The following is a 22,248-nucleotide window of genomic DNA, read 5'->3' on the forward strand; positions in this document are numbered from 1 at the left end:
CAGTGACACATAGCTATAATCACAGCTTCCAAGAGGCTAAGGCAAAGGATTGAGAATCCCAGGCTAGCCTGGGCTACATAGAAAACCCTGTCTACACAAATAAATAACAAACCGGTATCCCTCTGTAAACATCTGATTTCCTGGACTGCTTCATCTGCCTCTGTTAACAAATTTCTTTTGTCTGTTTTAGTTATGCATATTCCCTAACTCTGGTCAGTTGCTCACACAGACTAAAGTTTCTTATTATCACTAACCTAATTTTGGTTCATCACACTGTCTAACACTGAGCCATCCAGTTCTCCAGCACCTAAATTCCTTTCTATTTCACAGTGGTTCTATCATGCCTATGCCAAGAAATCTTAGTGTAGTCCTGGAGTAGTGAAGGACATTCAGTCTCCTTGGGCAGCATTCCAGCCCTTCCAGAGTGAGTTTTTAGCACTCTGCCTTCCCTTCCATGTCATGTGAAAAGCTAACCATGTGTTTTTTCCTGTCTTCTCATTTTGCTGTCTACTTGTGTTTCTTCTGCTGTGACAATGCAAACCTGTCCTCTACCAGGGAAGTTGTCTCTGACTGATTAGCTCTCTTGTCATTCATGATATGTCTGTTGCCTTTCTGTATCTAAACTTCGGACTATACTCTAGTGTTAGTTGCTCAAGGATTGCAGTAACATATCAGTAACCACTTATTAAGTGAAACTTCTTATTCATTTAGTGTGTGTGTGTGTGTGTGTGTGTGTGTGTGTGTGTGTGTGTGTGTGTGTGGCCAGAGAAGGATGCTGGGTGTCCTTATTCTCTTTTTCACCATATTCCTTGAGATAGAGTCTCTCACTACACCTGAAAACATAATATTTTGCAGCTAGGCTGGCTAGCCATCAGTCCTCAATGATCTTGATCTCACGCAACCCCTTGCCCCAGCACTGAGATTACAGTCCTGTGTAGCCATGCACAGTTTTTATGTGGGTACTGGGGATCTGAACTCAGATCTTCACTTTGAGGGAAGCAAGTGTTCCTCCTCACTGAGGCATCTCTCCAACCCTAAGCTAAAGTTAAGTTTGACTTCTATCGCCTAATAGTAGCCCTATTCCACCTAGTTTTCAGATGGTGTTTCAGGCTAGCCCTAGAAAGTACTTGGTAGCATTCTTCATTATAAAGTGAGATTCTGCCTTCATGTACTACTGCTGGGAAAACCAGCAGAAGACACAATGTATCCCATTAACTTCATCCTCAGATACTTGCACAACAGATCCCAGATGCAGATGTGGGTCTGAGAACACATGAATATGCAGAATGAGGCCTGTAGTATTAGTTTGCATAGGAACTTGAAGCTCATAGTAGATGATGCAGAAGACGGTCATTCTAAAAGTCAAGAAAACAACTGGTCAGATCTTGCTCAGAGGACATAATATTCTGTAACCAAGTTGTCTCCAGAGATGCTCAATGAAGTGAGAAATTGTTGAGAAGGCAGTACAGTTTTTAGGTGCCCTTTAGTGGGTGGCTAGCTCCAAGATTGTTGCTCATGTTGTTTCAGTTACCCTCGTTTTATAACAGATGACAATAAATGTTCTGGAATTGGTTTTAGTAATAAACAGTGACAGACAGATATAAATTGAGTAATAAAGTTTTCTCTCCTGCCTCTCATTTCCTTCCCAACTATAACCAATAATCAATATTACCATTTTAATGTGTTCTACTATGAGTGTGCAGGCATATGCATAGGAGCCTGTTCTTCTCATTCTTCTGGGCTCTGGTTTTTCACTAAATTATACTGGACAACTTTCTCTTCACACTTTTTTTTCTTTCTGGCTCTGTTGAATTCACCATGTATAAATAATCAATTATTGATTTTAGCAGCTCTCTGTTGAGCATGTAGATAATATCCATCTTAGTTTGCAATGGTAATAGTAAAGGTCCTCCTGAATTACATATCAGAGCTATTTTGTTAATGTTCCTCCCCTTGGGATTAAAGTCCCCGATGAGAGCAAGTGTTCTCGTCTCTCTCAAAGTGTGTCACAAGTGTGTCCTCTTTTCCTTTTCCTACTTTCCTCACATTCAGCTCTGCACATCCCTAAGCTCTGCCACAAGCAGTACACACCCACCTGCATCCCTGCTAGAATACCCTAACAAAAAATGTTGGTGGCTCAAAAGGTAGAACTGTAGCAAGAATGATTCATCAGGACCCCTCACCCATTGTCTGCCAAAAGTTTCCCTGTTAAAGCTGCTTAATGATTTCTTAATTGCAAAAGCAAATGCCACCATTTTGACGATGCAGCAGAATTTAGAATTACTTATTATCCCATCTCTAGTTCTTCTTGTCCCCATTAATTGTAGAGTCTTTAGGACTCGTGGAGAAATGGGGAGGCCTGAGGCCTGAAGACATTGAATTTTGGAGAAAAAAAATTAAATACCCATAACTCCCAGGTTCCACCAACCCAGCAGATGATGGGTTGCTTAAACAAATATGAACTCAAGGTATGCAAAGCTAGTCCCTCAGCCAGAAATGTCTGGAGTCTTATACCTTATCCATCCTTGAACAAGAACTCAGAGTAAATTCTACTTTCTGAGGCTGCTCCAGTTGTCTCCCTTTGCTGTCTTGGCAGTTTACATAGGCCCCTGCTTCTAACGTATCACACCACGCTTACATTGACAGTATCTGAGTAGCTCTGGCAGCTGCCACAGGCTGAGCCTTTCAGTCAGTTGCTCATGTTGTCTTCCCTTGGCATTTATTTTTGTATAGGTGTTTCTCCACTTATGATTGACTGATGTATTTGTTGGGGGAAGATTGAGAAAAAAGTAAGACTTAAATTTAAGTCATAAGCATTCAGTATGGTGTTGGCATATTTTCCTGCTAAAATATCAGTTCTGTAGAAATAGCCTATGAGAATGTCACCAAATTAGAGATTTTTCCCTGTTATGTCTGGGCAAAATAATAAGGATTAATTTGTTTCATCATAAAAAACACATGAAATAAGTTCAACTTCTCAGACTGCAATAATCTCTTGACATCTTGATTGTGTAAACATTGACATCCAGGCAGACTCTATACAAAGGAACATGTCCAGCAACCTGCTAAATGGACAGCACCTCAGTATCAGAGATGCTGATACTGAGCCTCCCAAAGAACAGACTTAATACCCTCAGAACCACTGGCTAAGAGGTTTGCATATTAGTGCTTTAGGTAAACAGTGTCTGAGAGGATTGAGGTGTCTGTTTGTCAGATGCTACCACCCCTAGCTCTCAAGATGGAGGCTGGAGATCTTGATGATGGTGGGAAGCTAACCTGTTGTTTAGAAGTCTGTGTCTCCATGGGGAAGGGCCTAGGCCTGGCCCAGGATGATGTGGTAGACTTTGGGGAGCCCCTTTTGAGGGCCTTACCCTGCCTGGGGAGTGGAGGGGGGATGGCTAGGGGCAAGTGGGATGTTGGGGAGAGGGGAGGGAGAGGGAGAAGGGATTGACATGTGAAGCAAGCTTGTTCCTAATATGAACTAATAAAATAAAAAAGAAGTCTGTATCTCTTATGCTGAATCCTTTAAACGGAGACTTCACTTTGATTGATTGAGACATAGTTTACCTTCATAAAATTTAACCTTTTTAGTATATTATGCTGTTCACTTTAACAAATACATGTAGTTGTGTGGCTATCACCACAACCCCAAATTTTCTCATGCCCTTTGGAGTCTGTTCCTCCTCCACAACCAACCTCTGTTCACTCTAACCTTGTTCTTTGTTTGGTGGTGGTGGGTGGTGGTAATGGTGGTGATGGTTTGCTCTACTAGGGATCAAATCCAAGGTCTTGCACATGTTGAGCAAACATTCTAGCACTGAGCTACCTCCACAGCTATGTGATACATTTTCTAACTCTATTGTTTTGCCTTTGTCAGGGAGTCATATAACTGGGATCATATATATCCTGGTTTGAGTTGGGCTTCTTTCTCAAAGCCTTTTCATCTGAAGTGTGTCCATGTTATTGTGTGTAACAATAGTTACTTCCTTTTTATTTCTATGTAATATTCCATTGTGGTTCTACTCTTTATCTGGTGATCAGCTATAGGAAATTGGATTGTTTCCAGATCTGGCTCACTATCAATAAAGCCACAGTAAATATTCACGTAACGTTTTGTTTTGTTTTGTCTCCTTGTTTTGTTGAGACCAGGTCTCATGAAGCCCAGTCTAGGCCCTAATTCAGCTATGTAGTTGAGGCTGACTTTTACTTTCCCTACCTCCTACCTCCTACCTCCACCTCCTAAATGCTTAGGATTGCAGGAATTAGATGTCACATTAAGTTTGTGCTGGGACTTGAACCCAAGGCTTCATGAATTCAAGACAAGGTCTCTATATCTGAATTACATACCCAGCCCCTCATACTTTTGTGTGTGTACATGCATGAAAGTGAACATGTTAGCATTTCTTAATTACCAAGAGATGGGCTTACTGAGTAGGCTAGCAGTTGAATATCAACTTGCTGATCTTCAGTGGTGGAGATTAGATGCAAAGTTTTACCACTGATATTCCCTTCCAGTTCTTTTTTAAAATTTTATTTTGAAAAAAAAATCTAAGTTGTCATAACTAACCTCAAACACACAGCCTTCCTACCTCAGTGTTCTCAGTGGCCTGGTTTACAGGTGTCACTACCTTTGGCTAGTTCAACTCTTATTTAAAATAAACAAACAAACAAACAAAAACAGTAAAAGCCAGACATGGTATCACACACCTATAATCAATACTGGGGAGTCTGAGCAGGAGGATCAAGTGAGATTCTATAATTAGAGGAATGGGGGTTGGGTGGGGAGAAACTACTGACTCCTCTAGAGTAGCTGAAGTATGTTGCATTTCTATAAGTTGTTGTATGTTGTATGTTCTATATGCTGAAGTATGTTGCAATTCTATTTGAATTCATGAGAATTCAAAAGGTCTATAATTAAGATGTATGTAACCATCTACACTATTTTAGACCATCTCAGTAGGACTATATGTCTGTTTGGTAGATTAAAAGGCACTTAAAAGTTCTAGTTGGGTTTTGTTGCCTCAGCTGCAGGTACTTTGAGAGGAAGAGAGATGTGCAATAGGGTTGTAGACCCCTATTAATAGCTTAAGTTTTTTATTTATACACAGAACTTCTTTTCTTCCCTAGAAATGTTTAATGAGAATGTTTGACTGCTTGGTAAGACTGTGCCCTGATATTCAGGAAAGACGGGAGAAGCTTTGCAGATGAACTAGGAAAACTAGGATTTCCCAGGTCCTTTGAAGGATCACCAAAGATGTGGTATTGATGACCTCTAAAGATGTCATCTATCAGAAACCTGAAGATGGACATTTCTTAACAGGGTGATCTTTTGAAGACGTATTCAAATTCTCAATTGCCTGAGAACTCAATCTTTTAGGTACTCATCTGAGGGTTTTCAGATTCAAAACATCACTGGGGATGTTTTGCTGTGTTCAATATGTTATTGTTGTTTCTAGTGTGCTTTCTTGGTTACTGTGATAAAACACTGACTAAAACTAACATGGGAGGGAAAGGGCTTATTCAGCTTATAGTTCATCATAGTCCATCATTGAGGGATACAAGACAGGAACCTGGTACAAGAACTGAAGCAAAAACTATGGAGGAATGATGCTTACTGACTTGTGTTTTTGCTCAGTCTGCTTTTGTTTACAATCCAGAACCACCTGCCCGGGTATTGCACTCCCACAGTGAGATGAGCCCTCCCACATCAATAATAAGAGAGGAAGGGAGGAAGGGAGGAAAGGAGGAAGGAAGGGAGGAAGGAAGGAAGGGAGGAAGGAGAGAAGGAAGGAAGGAGAGAAGGAAGGAAGGAAGGAGAGAAGGAAGGAAGGAAGGAGAGAAGGAAGGAAGGAAGGAAGGAAGGAAGGAGAGAAGGAAGGAAGGAGAGAAAGAAGGAAGGAAGGAAGGAAGGAAGGAAGGAAGGAAGGAAGGAAGGAAGGAAGGAAGGAAGGAAGGAAGAGTTGCAAAGACTTACCCACAGGACAATCTAATCAAGGCAATTCTCCAGCTGAGGCTCCCTCTTCCCAGGTGTATCAATTTGACGAAAGTAACAAAGTACTAACCAGCACATGGTTGAAACAGGCAATTGTGGGCATGTCTTTTACACCTGATCTTGGAACTTAAGTTTCTATACCTGGTCTAGGAACTTTGGCCTTAATTCAAGAAGGATGTGTCTGTGTACTGTCTGGCTAGCTGTAGTCAGCATCTGCTATACTAAACAGAAGTAAGCTCAAAAATTATTTGAATGGGAGGTCTCATCTTTCTGTGGCTTGTTGTGGATTATGGTGACCTCATCAATCTAGTCAGATGGCTGTCAAAAACAAGGAGAAAAAAATATCAAGATTCATGGATCCTCCATGTTCCTTGGTAACCTTTGGAGTACTACAGTAGCCAAATCAGCACCCTGACTTGGAAATCTGGGCAGTAACCCCAAAAGAACATAACTAAAGCACAGTGCTTATACCAGAGGTAATGAAGGGATCCTGACTAAGGAAAATGTGCAACTCAGGCCACAGGACTCTGGGGTTTTATAGTTTTCTCACACCTCTGCTATAGTCAAATAGGAAGGAGTGGAGATAACAAATGGAAAATTCTTATTTTCTGTGTGATTTTGCTTCAGGAATATGCCCATTCAAACACCTGCCTACTGGCCACAGTGCTACATGCACCCTTCCCTGCCTGCTTCTTCAGAGGTGCCATGGGAGAGAGACCATTCTCAGGCATCATTGGTAGGTTCTTTTGCTGTGAGCTAATTTAACATTCTTATAAATGTCATTTTGGACAAGGTGGTAAAGAGCAAGAAGTGTGATGTCCTGTGCTAGCAAGATGAAGAGAGGCCTGTTTTTGTTTTCAACTCATGATCCCACTGCAGGTGAATGTTTTAGAACTGGGCTGTCAGCATGTAAGCACTGAGAAAAAGTTGGAAAAAACAGTCACAGGTTTTGATTGTACCAAATGCCGGGTAGTTTTGCAACTGTCTACCTGGTATAATCTAAACCTACACAATATCATGCCCTTTTATTGTCCAGTAAATAGTTTTTTTCAGACTACTAGTGTTTGTAGACCAAGTGGATTGTCCAACTTCGTATTTTCCACATGGCCTCAAGAAAGACCCAGTCGGCAGAGCCTAGAGGCCAGTTCAAAAAGGAAGCAAGAGAGTGGAAATGTCTTTGAGCACTATTGTGAGGCATGTGGAAAGTTCACAAAGGAATTCATTTGCCAAGGGAGGAGTGCAGTGGTAATGGATACAGGGAGAGAAAGGCATTGATTAAAGAAGCTGAGGTACCATTCCATTTTTGTAAACACAAGTTGGTATGACTGTAGATGACACCAGGGGGTGGCCACAATACAATAGGAAGTGATTCTTAATTATCACTGATGAGCCTTAAGGATTATAATTAAAATGTTCATACTGGTAGTGCCAATGAAATGTTCCTTTCTTTGAAATGTGTTGCAATTTATAGTTTGCTGGATCACAGGAAAATTCACTAAACACTCCACAGATCTCACCCCCTTCTCAGCCAAGGGAAGGCATAGAGATGAATTCTATGCCCCAGTTTACATAACTATTGGTCCATTTTTGCACTTAGATTTCCAGTGCACTGATACTCATCCACTAAAGAGACCCATGCCAACATCAGGAGGAATAAGGCAACTAAATTATTAATGAATTTGGATTACTTGTTTATAGCTATAATAGTAAAGATTTGATTTTGGTTCTTCCTCAGACTTTTGGCTGTGAATGGATTATGATGAAGTAATTTTCTGCTTTTTAGGATGCTACACCATCATTTAGCTTGATAAAGTCCTTGAGCCTCATAAACTGTTTGGTGCTGAAACTATAGCAGAATGTAAACAAACAATTTTCATGACTTTATTCAACCATTCACAGATACAGTACTTTTAAAAGTTTTATTTCCAGTCCCTTCAAACTGGCAACAGGTAGTTCTTATCGTACTAAGGTAGTCCGATGATCAAATGACCATGTGACATCCTGTTAGAAGTAAAAATAACCTGAGTGTCCTATGATTTTTTTAAGAGCAAGATTTGAAACTTGTAATTTTTTGGTCCGTGTACACTTGCCCCAGATTATAGTCCTTGGAGTCATGTACATTTCATGTTGAATGAGCCAAGGAAATGACTACATTAACAAGAGAGTTTTTGATGTGTATGTAGTGGTTGCTTTGCCCTGAGAGAATAGCTATAAGTAGAGATTAAACAGTAAACTATGATTTTATTTGAGAAAAATATGAAGAGGTACACTTAATCTCTAGATAAAACTGAGCATAGTTTTTCAATACCTTATCCTATTTCTTAGTTTTCTTCCTGCTTCTGTGATAAATAGTATAGAGGAAAAGGTCCATTTCATCTTACAACTCGCCATACTGGCCCATCATTAAGGGGAGTCACACAGGACAGGCATGGAGGCAAGAACTGAAGCAGAGATCAAGGAGGAACTCTGCCTGCTTACTTGTTCCCCATGGCTTGTTCAGTCTGCTTTCTCATACCACCCAGGACCAGAGGGGGCACTGACAGTGAGTTAGGCCCTCCCATATCAATAATTAATCAAGAAAATTCCCTACATACTTGCCTACAGGCAAGGCATTTTCTCAATTGAAAGTCCTCTTATATAACCCTGGCTTGTGTCAAGTTGACAAAAACCTAACCAGAAGAATGTTAAATTATAATCTAAGTATCTTGTGTTTGGTGTATTCCCCTGCAATATTGTAGTTTGTTCTTCAGTGCCTTTAACATTTTGGCATATAGCTTGTACTTTAGATTTTGGTTGCTATCTTACCAAAATAAGTGTTTCAAGCTTGATTTTTTTTCTCTCTCTCAAATTGTCTTATTTAAAGAGAAAGCTAAAAATCATACTTCTGAGTCAGAGTGTGTATTTTAGTATAAGACTTGGGATTCTTTTTTTTCTTCATATTGCATATATCTGGGCACATCAGAAGTCTGGGTGATGTATAGTGAGTGCGTTAACTAAGCCTGATCAACTCATTTGAGGGCCCTTAGACTTCAGACACAGGCAATTCCTTACTAACTTATGTAAACTCAATCTGGGTCCCTAACTATACTTGAATACTTGTCTTAAACACAGAAATGTGCCGGGCTGTGGTGGTGCACACCTTTAATTCCAGCACTCGATGTGGAGGCAGGTGGATCTCAGTGAGTTCAAGGCCAGCCTTGTCTACAAAGCTATTTCCAGGATGGTTAGAGCTATTACACAGAGAAACCCTGTCTCAAAAAACCTGAATAAACAAACAAACAAACAAAACCACAGAAACACTACATTTTTCCTTTCCTCAAACAGGCATTCTGGAAATTAAGAGCTTATATGGTTAATTTGTGTGGCATCCTAGCTCATATATCATTTGCATCTTATTCATGGTGTCATCTCACAAATTATTAGACTTTAATAACAAATGTATTTTTAAAACTTTTCACATTGAAATTATAGAAGCATTTGATAAAAATAAAACCTCCGTAACACTCTGGTGATCTCGGAACAGGGTAGGAGCCACATAACCCAGAAGGGATGTGTTGTGTCACCCCAAAGAGAAAGTTTGCAAACTCACATATCCTCTAGGTTTCATTCTTTGCTGCATAGCTGGCTTGTTTGTTGCTATTTTCTGAGCTCCTCTTACTAGATCCTCATCATATTAGAGTCAAGCTGGTAAGATTTTTTTCTTAGTGCTGTTGCTGAGTCCAAAGGCAACAGCCAGGGCTTCTCAGTGCTTAACAGAGGTCTTGGGCTTCAAACACTGTTCAGTCTGGTACTAAACAAGTGCTCTATTGAATTGCCTTTTGAGTTTTGTTTCATACAGCTACATTACTTAATTAAAACAAGGTTAAATTTTAAAAGCATCTGCCATTGAGGTTCTGGTGAGACAGCTTGTAGGTAAGATTGCTTGCTGCCCAGCATGATGACATCACTTCAGTCCCTGGGTGCAAGGAGAGTACCAACTCCCATGGGTTGTTTTCTGACCCCAACACATGAGCCAAAGTCCACTCACTCTCCCAGGACATTTGCCTCTGATAACAGATATGTGCAGGTGGCTACGGTCTCATGTAGTTAGTAATAATAATGGCTTACATATGCTATTTTGACATTTGTTTCCTTATGTTTATTTTTATTACTCTACTGGTCATCTTTATGCCTTAATAGAGAGTTTTAAGCCTCAGAATCTTGTCCTGTCTACTTGTGTGATCTACTTTTATTCTTCATTAGTCTGCAGATTTGAAATGGAGCATGAGTTTCTTCAGTCTCTTCTGTTTAGGGTACACAGCTTCATGACTTATTTGGTTTTTCTCTATGATGCTTTTGTTTTGTTTTCTAATAGGAGTGCTAAGCTTTGTGTCCCCCCTCCATTCACATTTAAGAACAAGGGTCTGGGTTATTTTTCTTTATAGATGTTGTGGGTTTCCCCTGCTGTTCTGTATGTAGATCTGATTTCCTGTTTTTGCTGCCCATGAATAGGAAGTCTGTGGGGAAGTTTTTCCATAGTAATTTCACTGTAGGATCAACCTGAGAGTGGACTGGATTTTATATGGTCCAAATATCAGGGGGTAAGGGTGCTTACACATCCTCTGGCCTACCTGATTCTTGCCAGTTTAAATTAAACTCTGCATTTTGGTCTAATTTTAGACTTAGAGACAAGTTACAAGAGCAATTTAAAATTTCTGTGCATCCCTCCCTCAACTTCCCTTAATATTATTGTCTTACCTATAGTATAACTTCCAGGCATTTTTTTTTCTTCCAGGCATTTTTTAAAAGTTTCTTTAGAAATATAATTTTCTGGTTTTTTTCTCTCAAATGCAACCCTGTTTCCAAAACAATGCATGGACCTAAGATAGGCAAGGAGGCAGAGGAAGAGTGAGGAATGTCCACAGGCCCAATAGGCCTTGGACAGACATTAGTTCCCTTTTCTCTTTCTACCCCAATTCAAAACCTCAGTATCCACTGCAGCTGCCTGGTGTGCTTGTTGTGTTTGGAGCATGTGGCTAGGCAGCTCACTGCTAATATCTCAGTTGACCATTTTCTCCTGTATATTCTTGGCTTTTCTATTACTTTGTCCATCTCAGTCAGTTTTCTCCAGAGAAAGAAAATCAAAATAAAAGGCTGAATGATAGAGCAAAGGCAGAGAAGGGAAAGGGAGAAGGAGTGGGGGTGAGGGTGATTGATTTGTCTTGTTTATGGCTCACCAGTTGTGTGAGATGGGAAGCCCAAAATTCACAGGGTAAACAGACTCAAGTAAAAATTAATCTTGTAGTCTTGGGATCCACATCTGCAGGGCACAGCAAGCAGAAAATTCGAAAGACTGTAGATGCTAAGTTTTCTCCTCATTATCACTATTATTGTTGTGGTGGTGGTAACTACATTAGCTACCCTCTTGACAAGTTGTAAAATACACCATGCATCACTGTTGACTATACGCACAACATTGGCCTGAAAATCTCTAAGGCATATTTATCTTATTTAACTAAAATTTCTGCCCATTGATTAATAATTCCCTGTTCTCTGTGCTATAATCTTGAGGCAAACTTCTTTCTCCAGGAAACCTCAGGTTTGCTTATAAAACTATCATCTGAAAACAGAAATTATCATCTGATCACACAAGGCTCATCTAGATTATAAGGGATAATCTGCTTCCAAGTGTTAATTGCATCATAACACCATCTAGAGTAGTGTTTGATCAAACAGCTGAGTGCTATAGCCCAGCCAATTTGACACATTGTGTGCTCTCCTCTACTGGTCTCTGTCAGGAAGTCTTCCTGACCTCCCAAAATTCTAACTTGTTCTTTCCCTGACACTCTTTCCACTCCAGCTTCTTTAAATGTTATTATTTTCCCCCTTTTAGTACACACACACACACACACACACACACACACACACACACACGCTAAAGTCGTGTGAGAGGAGGGGACCTCAATTAAGAAAATGCCTCCATGAGATTGGGCTATAGGCAAGCCTATAGAGCATTTTCTTAATTAGTGATTGGTGGGGGAGGACCCAGCACATTATAGGTGGTGATTTCCCTGGGCAGGTGGTTATGGGTTCTATAAGAAAGCAGACTGAGCAAGCCATGAAGAGCAAGCCAGTAAGCAGCACCCCTCCATGGCCTCTGCATTAGCTACTGTCTCTGGTTCTGCCCTGTTTGAGTTCCTGTCCTGACTTCCTTCAGTGATGAACAGTGATGAACTTTCCTCCCCAAGTTACTTCAGTCATGGTGTTTCTTCACAGCTATATTAACCCTAATTAAGACCATGTATATATACAAATATATGTTGTTTGTGTATAGCCGCACATGTGTGGGTACACATGCATGCGGAGGCCAGAAGCCAGTGTTTGATGTCTTCCTGAATCACTTTTCCTCCTTATTATTTGGTACAAGGTCTGTCATCGAAACTATAACTCACAATTGTTTAGACTAGATGGCTAATAAGCCCCAGGGATTTTCCTGTCTCTTCACCCCCATAGCTATTAGCATTGATAGCTTAGGTCTGTTCCCAACTTTTGATGTAGGTTCTGGGAATCTGAACCCAAGGCTTTTAGGCTTGCAGTGAGCACTTTACAAACTAAGCCATCTCCCCAGCCCTAATGTCATTTTATTAGGAATGAATGTGTATTCATTCCCACCGTTGTCTACTAGGAACCAACATTCATGTATGTAATCTCTGGATAGAAATCTTCCCTTTAACCCCATCCTATGGCCTGGTGCTTGTTAGGCAGGTACTCTACCATTGAGCTCGATCTTCAGCTCCACAGATATCTCTTCCAGGTGCAGATACAGGCCATAGTCCTTTTAATAGTTAAAAAAAAAACAGAAACAAAGAAAGATCTCACATGATTCAGCTCAAATTGTATAGGTTTACAGATTTGCGAGTATGCATTCTTAAGGTGTCCATTTGTATTGTACTTCAAATTTTTCACATATTCATTCTATTTGCCATGTGTTTAAATGGATCTATTTATTAGCCTATTTATTTGTATATGATCCTATCCAATTTGAAATATTTTTAAAGTCTTCATAGTGTGAGTTCAATTTTTAAAATTGACCAATATCTCTTAAGGGTTTATTCTTCCCTGAAATTCACAACATCTTGAGAAATGCTTTATCCAAAGTAGGCACTCAAGAAAGTAACATTTTCTAAAACTACTACTTTATATAATAATTGCACAATTTTATATGGCACTTTAGAGATTTCAAGTGTGTTAATCTCTGATATTCCCTTTCCTGCTCACAGTTGATACTGCTTCTGAGATAGGGTAGTGGCAGATGTATTTAATCTCATCTTGGACACTTGGGCTCTGTCTGAAATGCATAATAATTTACCTAAGGTCATATACCTTAGTTTTAAGCTTGCTACAGACTCAGGCCTTCAAACCCCTGGCAATGTGCTTTTTATTTTGCATGGGTTACAGTATGCTATACATATCCTTGGGGAGCATTTGACAATGATTATATTTCTATAAATGCTATTACTACTATATATGCTTACTGTGGTCTCATGCAAGGCATGTTCTGCTAATGATTTAAACTTTCTTTTGTAAGAAGCTAAATTTCCTTGGACAATCAATCTACCCTACTCTTGCATACATACCCAGGGACCAAAATGAGTCAGGCATGAAAAATCCTTCCAAGGTCAGTTTCTTTCCCAGCTCAAGTATGTTTAAGAATAAAAAAAAAAAAATCACTGTATGTTTTCAGAATCAAAGCCTCCTCACCATCCCCTGAAAATTCATCTGTATAAAAAGATAGCTCTAGTATTAGTGTAAAAATACCAAGTTAAACCCATTGCATAATCCAATAATAGTACATGGAGCTGTAATCCTCTCTACCCATACTTCCCAAGATACACCTTCTCAGACTCACATTACGTTTTTGTAATATATATCTTGTATAAAAGTAAATATCTAGATCATACCTCAGTTCAAAAATGGGGTAGGCATCATTTTAGTACAGGCTGTGTGTGTTTGTGTGTGTGTGTGTGTGTGTTACTTTTTTTTTCATTTTAGAAATGCCATGTGTTTTAGTCTAATATGAGATGTAGGCTCCAAATGCTAAGTCTCACCATCTAGCTCTATTCATCTTGGTTCTGGATTACTTTCTCTGTGAATATTGGTACTAAATAGAGTGTTGATTAGCTGACTTCATGTCTTAACCCTGGTTCCGTGGTTTTCCTTTATTCTCCTTTTCATTCAGAGATGTTTCTGAGACTCAGCTACTGTCCTTCAAGCCCCCACCTTTCCCCTGGAGTCAGTCCTACACTGTCAGCTTAAGTACCGAGCTAGTCTTAGGGTCAAATGATGTATTATTCAGACCAGGTCTCATATTATCCCACTTAGTGTGGCAGAGGTTTAAAGGATTAAGCAATCTATCAGGTATTTCCTGGCATTACTCCTCTTCTTTCAAGCCACAACAGCACCCTCTGAACCTGAGATTTATGACCTTGGATCTGTGCATTGACTTTGGGGACCTGTGATCCCTAGAACTGAAAGGGAAAATTATGTTGACATTAGTACATTTTCTTGGAATGGCTCTGTAGTTCTCATCTCCTAAAAGGAATATGACTGGTTCCTAGAGAACCCCATGCTGGGAGCCATGGCTAACCAGCTCCTTCAGTTTCTGCTTGATCCTGGGCAAGGCTTAGATATTGACCCTGTAGACCTTAGAGCTGTAGCATGCTGCCTTGTGATTCCTCTGTGCACCTCTCCTCCCCTGGCCACTGGGCTGGGCCTCACATACCCTCCTTTTTAAGAGTTCTCCGCCTCAGCTAGACCTGGCTTGGTTGATTGCCCTTACTACTTCCCACATCCTGATAGAACTCATTTATTCTCACAGCACACCACTATACTGGGGATCTTTTCTAAATATAGAATATCACCAGAACTTTTCCTAATCCTTCTTTCCCTTCTTTGCCTCCTCCACCCCAGAGCTACCTATAGACCAGCACATTGCTTTCTTAGAGAACAGTGGACCTCAGAAGAGTAGTAGCATACCACTCTCCTGAGACATCTGTCCATTGTTCTTTCCATCTGCCTCCCATCCTCCTTCCAACCTTAAATCTCAAGATCCCCTATCAGCCTTATAGACTAAGCCTCCCCTTCCCTACCTAGACTTAGCTGCAAGCTAACTAAAACCTAAGGTTTTTCCTTGCTACAACCTAAGCTAAATTTGTCTCTTACTTAGTTCTTTTATAGTTGGTTTTACATATTCTAGCTAACTTCTCAATGTTAGAAAAACAATAGACAGTACTGATTAAATATGAAAAGATCAAGAGAGCTGAAGATGAGAAAAACATAAAGGATTATATATTAAGACACTCTTGGTTTGAGTGTTTGCTTCGGGCCTTTCTCAGAGAATCCTTTGAGTCCTGTGCTTCCTCTGCTTTGCCTCCCAAGGAGAGTATCAAACAGAAAACAATCCAAGTTGGGGATCTTCCCTCCTTACTTACGAGCCTCTGTGGACTGAAACCAGCATCATAAATCATGTGTATTTGAAACCCCATATGAACTGCCATTCCACCCCAAAGTTATCTCCCCACAGGTCTGCATTCTGAGCCTGCTGAGACTTCCCATCGCCTTTTCTGATACTCAATGGAGAGTATTTGAGCCCTGCCATTTTTAGATCCTTGCCTTCTAAGCCAGAGTTCTGAAGGGCTCCTTTGCTGTTTCTGACACATGATCCTGCTCTGAGGAAGTGACCAGCCTGCAGCAAAGCCTCATCATAGGCAGACAGCTAGCTAGTTCCTGTCCCAGGGAAAGACAGAGACACCACAGCCAGGACTCTTGTCCATTCTGTTTCTCCTCACCTATCCCAGCTCCCCTATCCCTTCTAAAGCTGACTTTTCAGAACAGATCATCTGTGTCTCCATTAACTGAAAACAAACAACATTCTTGTGAAGCCAAAGAACTCCCCATTGAAGTCCTAGGAGGTGCCAGAGTGGTGTGCCTGGCTTTCCTCTCCCTGCTTCCTAAACCAGAGCCTCTGCAGAGGGAAGGTGGAAGCATACATAGTGAAAGAGGAGACAGACGACTTCACTATTCCCATGCTTTGCTGTACTTACCATCGAAGTACAGGTGGTTGTGCCTGTGTCAGTCACGGGCTCCAATATGCTCACACACCTGAGCCTCTTCTCATCCATCAAAAGAATCAGCTTCATGTGGGTCCATATGGGAGACAGGGAACTTAGTTCATAATTGTCATTTCAATCATATTGGCAGTGTAACAAAGAAAATCCAGGACAAGGTATCTGTACTCCAATTGTACCCTCCCTTCCAAAGTGTCTTTATGTGCCAGGAAATAAAGGGTGTCTTAGTTATTATTCTGTTGCTGTGGAGAAACACCATAACCAAGGCAACAGTATAAGAAGAAAACATTAATCAGAGACTTGCCTACAGTTTAAGAGGGTTAGTCCATTATCATTATGGTAGGAAAGAAAAAGGCATGGTGTTGGAGCAGTAGCTGAGAGCTTTATATCCTGATCCACAGGCAGCAGTCAGTGAGTGAGAGAGAGAGACAGACAAACACTGATATGGTGTGGGCTTTCAAAACCTCAAAGCAAAGCCTAACAAGATCATATCTCCTAATCCTTTCTAAACAGTTCACCAACTGGGAAACCAACATTCAAATATATGAGCCTATCTGGGGCATTCTCACTCAAACCACCACAGAGGCTGAAAAGCTAATGTGTTTCCAGGACCCCACCCAGCCTCTGATGGACCCTCACTTACCCTGTGCACCACCCTGTCAAGGCTGCCCCTTAGGATTGTGTAATGGGATATTCTAAAAATAATTATCAGAACCTGTGCAGGTGGGGCTCAGGCTGCCTGAGGAGGAGCTTGAAGCAGGTCGGCTTTCTCTTCAGCCCTGGAGGGATGCCTGATTCATCAGCCCTCTCAGGCCCTCGTGTAAACCGAAGAAAATCATGAGCTGCCTTCTTTTTCCTCCCCATCCTTGCCTTCATCATAGAGTCATCTGCTGCATTCATGCAGTATATGTCCCAGCCATGCAGAGGAGACTGAGACAGGGTGAGAAATGGACCGAGTGGTGTCCCTGAGCCTGCGGTTTGTGGTGGGCAGGCAGAAGAGAGGTGATGAATAAGGAGAATAGAGAACTATTCTAGCACAATATTGAAGAGAGTGGGCTTGAATGAAGTAAAAACTTCTTAGTTTTAGAGTTACTTTAGGCAGGTCTTCTTATTGTTAACTAAAATGAATAAATGGTAAGGAATATTGTGCATAGAGAGAGAAAGAGGTATGGTTATTTTGTATATGTGAGTTTGAGGTGCAGTGGGCTACAACGTGGAGATAGCTCCTGTTATGTGAAATACTCAGAAATACAGAGCTTTGTCTGTGTCCTAAGTGCATCAAAGTGTGGTGCAAACTGTCCAAGGGAGGTACAAAGGTGAAGAGCAAGAGCAGTGCTTGCAGGTCCTTATGAAACATCCAGTGCCCTTGTGTGTCTATATCATTTAATCTAAATTTGTGAATGTGGTTGAGTCTTGAAAACTTAATGTGAACTGAAAAAAGAAAAGCATTCCCAAAAGACCACATGTTGTTGATGCCAATTATATAAAATGTCCTGAATAGGCAAGTTTGTAAAGACAGAACGTAGATTCATGGGGACGCCAGGGGCTGGGAACAAGAGAATAAAGAGGGTGGCTGAGGAATATGGAGTCTCTTTTTAGAGGGGTGTGTTCCAAACTGATTACTGTGATAGCTGCACAGCTCTCTGAATATACTACAATCCACTTTAAGTGAGTGATAATGTAATGTAACTCAATTTTTAAAGTAAACACACATGCATATATCTTGTTCAGTGTGTAGCTATTTACTTAACTGAAAATAAACTCCAGGTAAACTGTGCAACTTACACTCAAGCTTTAGCTCTTGAGTATATATGTGGGTAGCTGAGCTTCTCATATAGAGGAAACACACAGAGATGCAGATTACCTTAACTGAGTTAGGAGGTGGAGAACAGCTTAAGGAATAGTTAAACTATCCTCTTTTGTTTGTAGCAATTTTTAAAAATGGCTTTGTTTGGTCCATTGAACCACCTCTTTCACTTCCCACTGTTTAAAGGATAGTTTCTTCTATATCCAGGAGTTGAAAAGGTTGAGTAGAAGAGATGGGACGTGCTTCTTCTGTGAGGGAGGAGGGGTTACACTGATAGAGGAATCTGAACCAGGTCTACAGATTTTTCAACATGCATGGACAATCAAACCAGTTTTTGTGATCTCTTGGCTGTCCTTGGGACTCATTGGATTGGGATTGAAAAGTCTGTGGTATCCTGAAACTTGGAATGGAGCTACCTACCAAACGAATGTAATGAAGAAGGAAGGTATCTTACAATGGAGCTACCTACCAAGTAAATGTAATGAGGAAGGAAGGTGTTGACAGAAGTAGATGAGCTTTCTAGAAACAACTTCAGACAGTTCACAGCTTTTGAGTGTCATGGCAGCCAGCGGACAAGAACATGATCCTTACAAAATGAAAAGACATTCACCTGTGATCAGATACACATCACTCTACTCAGAATGTTTGATGTGGCCCACACTGCAGGACTCTGGTGGTGGTGGCTTAAACACCTGATGGCTACTTTTCTTTTGTTGCTTAGAAAGAAAAGGATTAGAAAATCCTCCGTTGGCACTGTGCGGAGGGAGGGAAATTGTATATAGGTACAAACACAAAGCTGTCTGCTACTAACACTGCATGTAACACCTCCAATTTCAAGAGAAACTGTTACTCCTCCAAGCCTCAAAGAGTCCATTAATATTCTGCATTGTTTCACTGATGTATTTAAAGAAACTGAGGTTCTGGGAAGCTATGTCCAAATATGGTTCTTATATCCACACCAGGAACAGCTTTTTAAAAGTCTCTAAAGTCTCCTCTTGTTGAGTTTATACAGCTTCCTTCATCAAAACCAGAGACTGCTGTCTACCGAGTAGGCAGCAGGCCTGAGAGGCTCATGCCAGAAAAGCTGGTCCCCAAAGAGACCGGTTTGTTTGGTGTTTTTTACAGCTTCGTTTGAGTGAATGGGGAAGTTGGCCATTGCCAGGAAAGTTGCATTTTTCAGAAAAGCTTCTTCCCCACACAGGACACCAACTGTACAAAGATGCCCTGTGTCTTAGTTAGGGTTCCATTGCTGTGACAAACTCTATGGTCAAAAGCAATTTTGGGGAAGAGAAGGGTTCATTTCTTCTTGTGGTTTACAATCCATAATGAAGGGAAGTCGTGGCAGGAACACAGGCAGGGCAGGAACTGAAGCAGAGACCATGAAGGAACACCGCTTACTAGCTTGCTTTCCATGGCTCACTAAGCTTGCCTTATACAACCCAGGACTACCTGCCCAGGGTTGGCCCCACCCACAGTGGGCTGGACAATCAAGAAACTTGCCCCATAAATTTGCCTACAGTCCAATGTACTTCTAATGGAGGCATTTCCTTTTCTTTTATATTTTGTTTTTTTGTTTGTTTGTTTGTTTTTGTTTTGTTTTTATTTTCAAGACAGGGTTTCTCTGTATAGCCCCAGTTGTCCTAGAACTCATTCTGTAGATGAGGCTGGCTTCCAATTCACAGAGATCCACCTGCCCCTGCCAAAGTTCTGGGATTAAAGGCAAGCACTAGCACTGCCCGGCTGGGGGCATTTTCTTAATTGAGGTTCTCTCTTCCCAGTTGACCCTGGCTTATGGCAAGTCAACAAAAATCTAACCAGGTCACTCTGGAGGAAGGCAATGTATGTATGTTGCTAGAGGGTCAGTTGTTGTCCCTCAGAAGCATGTGCAATGTAAGGCAAGCATGCATTTGGGGTTGTGGATTTTTCTGCAAGTTCAGCAGAGTTCTGCACACTCACAATCAGCCTGAAGAATGCTGAAGTCACATCAGTTCATTGTGCGGCAGAAAGGCTGACTGGTTGGGAAGGAGAAAATAATACACAACTGTTACCAGCCACTCTTGACTTAGGATCTGGGCCATAAACAGCATATTCCAAACCCACAGATAGACTAAAATAAAATGTAGCCCATCGTCCAACCCCTTTCCTCGCCAAGCATGCTAACAAGCAGTAAAACAGAAAGCATTAGTTTCACCCCTCCTCCAGTCCCCTAATCTGTCAGAGTAGGCAAAAGGTGGTTCTGGAAATCCCCCAGATGAAACCCAGTTTGCAAGCTGGAACCCCACAGGCCTACTCAGCCATTGATGGTTTATTTTATTTGGCCATAATGAGTTTTCAAATTAATTTATGTAAGTTGTGATCATCTGAAACTTGGGCATTCTACATACCATCGGTGTTTCTCGCTTCTCTTAGAAAAATTTGGAAGACCAGTTTCTGGGTCCATGAGGCCCATGAGGCCACTAGGTGGTTCTTCCTACAATATGAATGCAAGCTTTGCCTCCTGGCTGTGCTAGGTCCCACCAAGACTTTATGTGTCAATTCCATTATCTACTGAGTTCTGCAGCATTTATGTTTGTGGTCTTCAATAAGACAAGGAGCCTAAAAGAAAGATTTTTTGCTTTCCTTACAAATGACCATTGTGACAAGTGTTGCCAATCAAATATCAGTTGGATCTGCTGAGGAACAAGATTCTCATTCAAACGAAAAAATTTTGGAATCAGAGGCAGGTAAAATGAGTTAGTTTGACCTACAGGATTGCATTTCCTTTTCTGATAATGAAGACTATTTAAAACATGCAAGGAAAGCATAGATGGAAGACACATATCCTACCTTCTGAGGTAGCCCTTTCTCCTAAGTAATAGCGAGTTTCTTACCGGTGTTTTGCTTTTGCTTGCTCAGTGGTGGGGAATGAAATTGGGGTGTGGTACAGGCCAGACTGTTACTCTTTCACTGAAGTACATCTCCAGCCTATTTCTTCATCTGAATGATGGATATATACCATCACACTTGGCAGATTGCAGCACTTTTAAACCCAAACCATTGCTTTTGCACAGAGCTGCTTTGGTTTGTTGTTCCCCCACCACACACCCCTATGTGCCTTAGTCTCTTCCTGGTCTCCAGCCTTCAGATTCCTATATGCACATCTCCAGTCTGGTTCTCTAGCTAAATGATAGGTAAATATCATGACACACCATCTCATTCTGCATGTATTCATTCAACAGAATTTATAGAAAGTAGTGGGCATTGAATGGTTTTAGAGTTTTCCAAGTGTGGGTCTATACTTTTATTTTCCTCATCTACAAAATAAGATCATATTAATTAACACCTCAAAATTTGGTATACTCTGAATACCCACTATGGGCTTTTATTATTTATTAAATGTCTACTGTTTGCCAGGCTATGTGCTAAGCCTTAGAAATATCAAACACAACAACATGTGGTTCATGTACTAAAGAGATTAAGTCCTGGGCAGGTGAGATGACTCAGCAGGAAGAAATACTTACTGTGCAAACCTAACTGCCTAAGTTCAATCCCCAGAAGCCATGGAAAGGTGGAGAGAGAACTGACTTTCCAAAGTTTTCTTCTGACCTTTGTGTGTGTGTGATCCACCACATACTGCATGCACACAAACCTCTCTCTATCTCTCTTTCTCTCTCTCTCTCTCTCTCTCTCTCTCTCTCTCTCTCTCTCTCTCACACACACACACACACACACACACACTAATAATAAAAATATTTTTAAAAGATTCATTGTTACTAAAGAAGAAAATTCTAGACTAACAAATGGAATCAGTAACATACAGAAAACTTCTCAATGTGACTGCACTGTTGATGAAGCATACATAGACTGGTAAAGTCACAGACTATTGAGCACCATATTAAATTAAGGAATGTTTTGTGTATGACACTGACCTTGAGCAATAGTATGCACATACATAGCAAATGACAGAGGTAACAAGAGTTTGCAACAAGTTTCTTTCTTAAGACAGTTCTACATTAGACTTATAAAGTGGAGTCCATGACATCTGGAGAATTACCTCATTGATAGTGGGACCAAAGATGCCCCCCTCCAGGAGGTGAGGTGGGGAGTGTAGATGCACACACACAATAACTTACATATCCTTCCAATGTTTGGGATCCCTAAAAATCCATGACACCTGCTCATTGCACAAGATGAGGAAACAAGTTCTGAAGACATGGTCAGTTACAAAGAGAGAAGCCACACCAAGGGACTGTCTGATGGGGTAGTAGTGTATGGAGGAAAGAGGTTCCAGTGCACAGGAGTGAAGTGGGCTATGAGAGGAATTTTAAGGAGAACACTGTTTTCTTTTTGTGTCTTTTTCAGGT

At 40.9% G+C, this 22,248-nt stretch overlaps 1 protein-coding gene across 4 annotated transcripts in view; it reads left to right on the plus strand.

Annotated features, from left to right (window-relative positions):
• Window positions 1-22,248, plus strand: part of Marchf3 (membrane associated ring-CH-type finger 3) — a 142,933-nt gene that overhangs the window by 30,015 nt on the left and 90,670 nt on the right. The window contains exon 2 of one of the 4 annotated variants that reach the window (XM_035440144.1): window positions 6,620-6,728. The exons of the other annotated variants lie outside the window; for them this stretch is intronic. The gene's annotated coding sequence lies outside the window, so the exon portion shown is untranslated. The remainder of the gene's footprint in view (window positions 1-6,619; window positions 6,729-22,248) is intronic. 4 annotated transcript variants of the gene reach the window in all.

The sequence above is a fragment of the Cricetulus griseus genome, chromosome 2 (assembly GCF_003668045.3).
Source record: "Cricetulus griseus strain 17A/GY chromosome 2, alternate assembly CriGri-PICRH-1.0, whole genome shotgun sequence".
Lineage (NCBI taxonomy): Eukaryota > Metazoa > Chordata > Mammalia > Rodentia > Cricetidae > Cricetulus > Cricetulus griseus.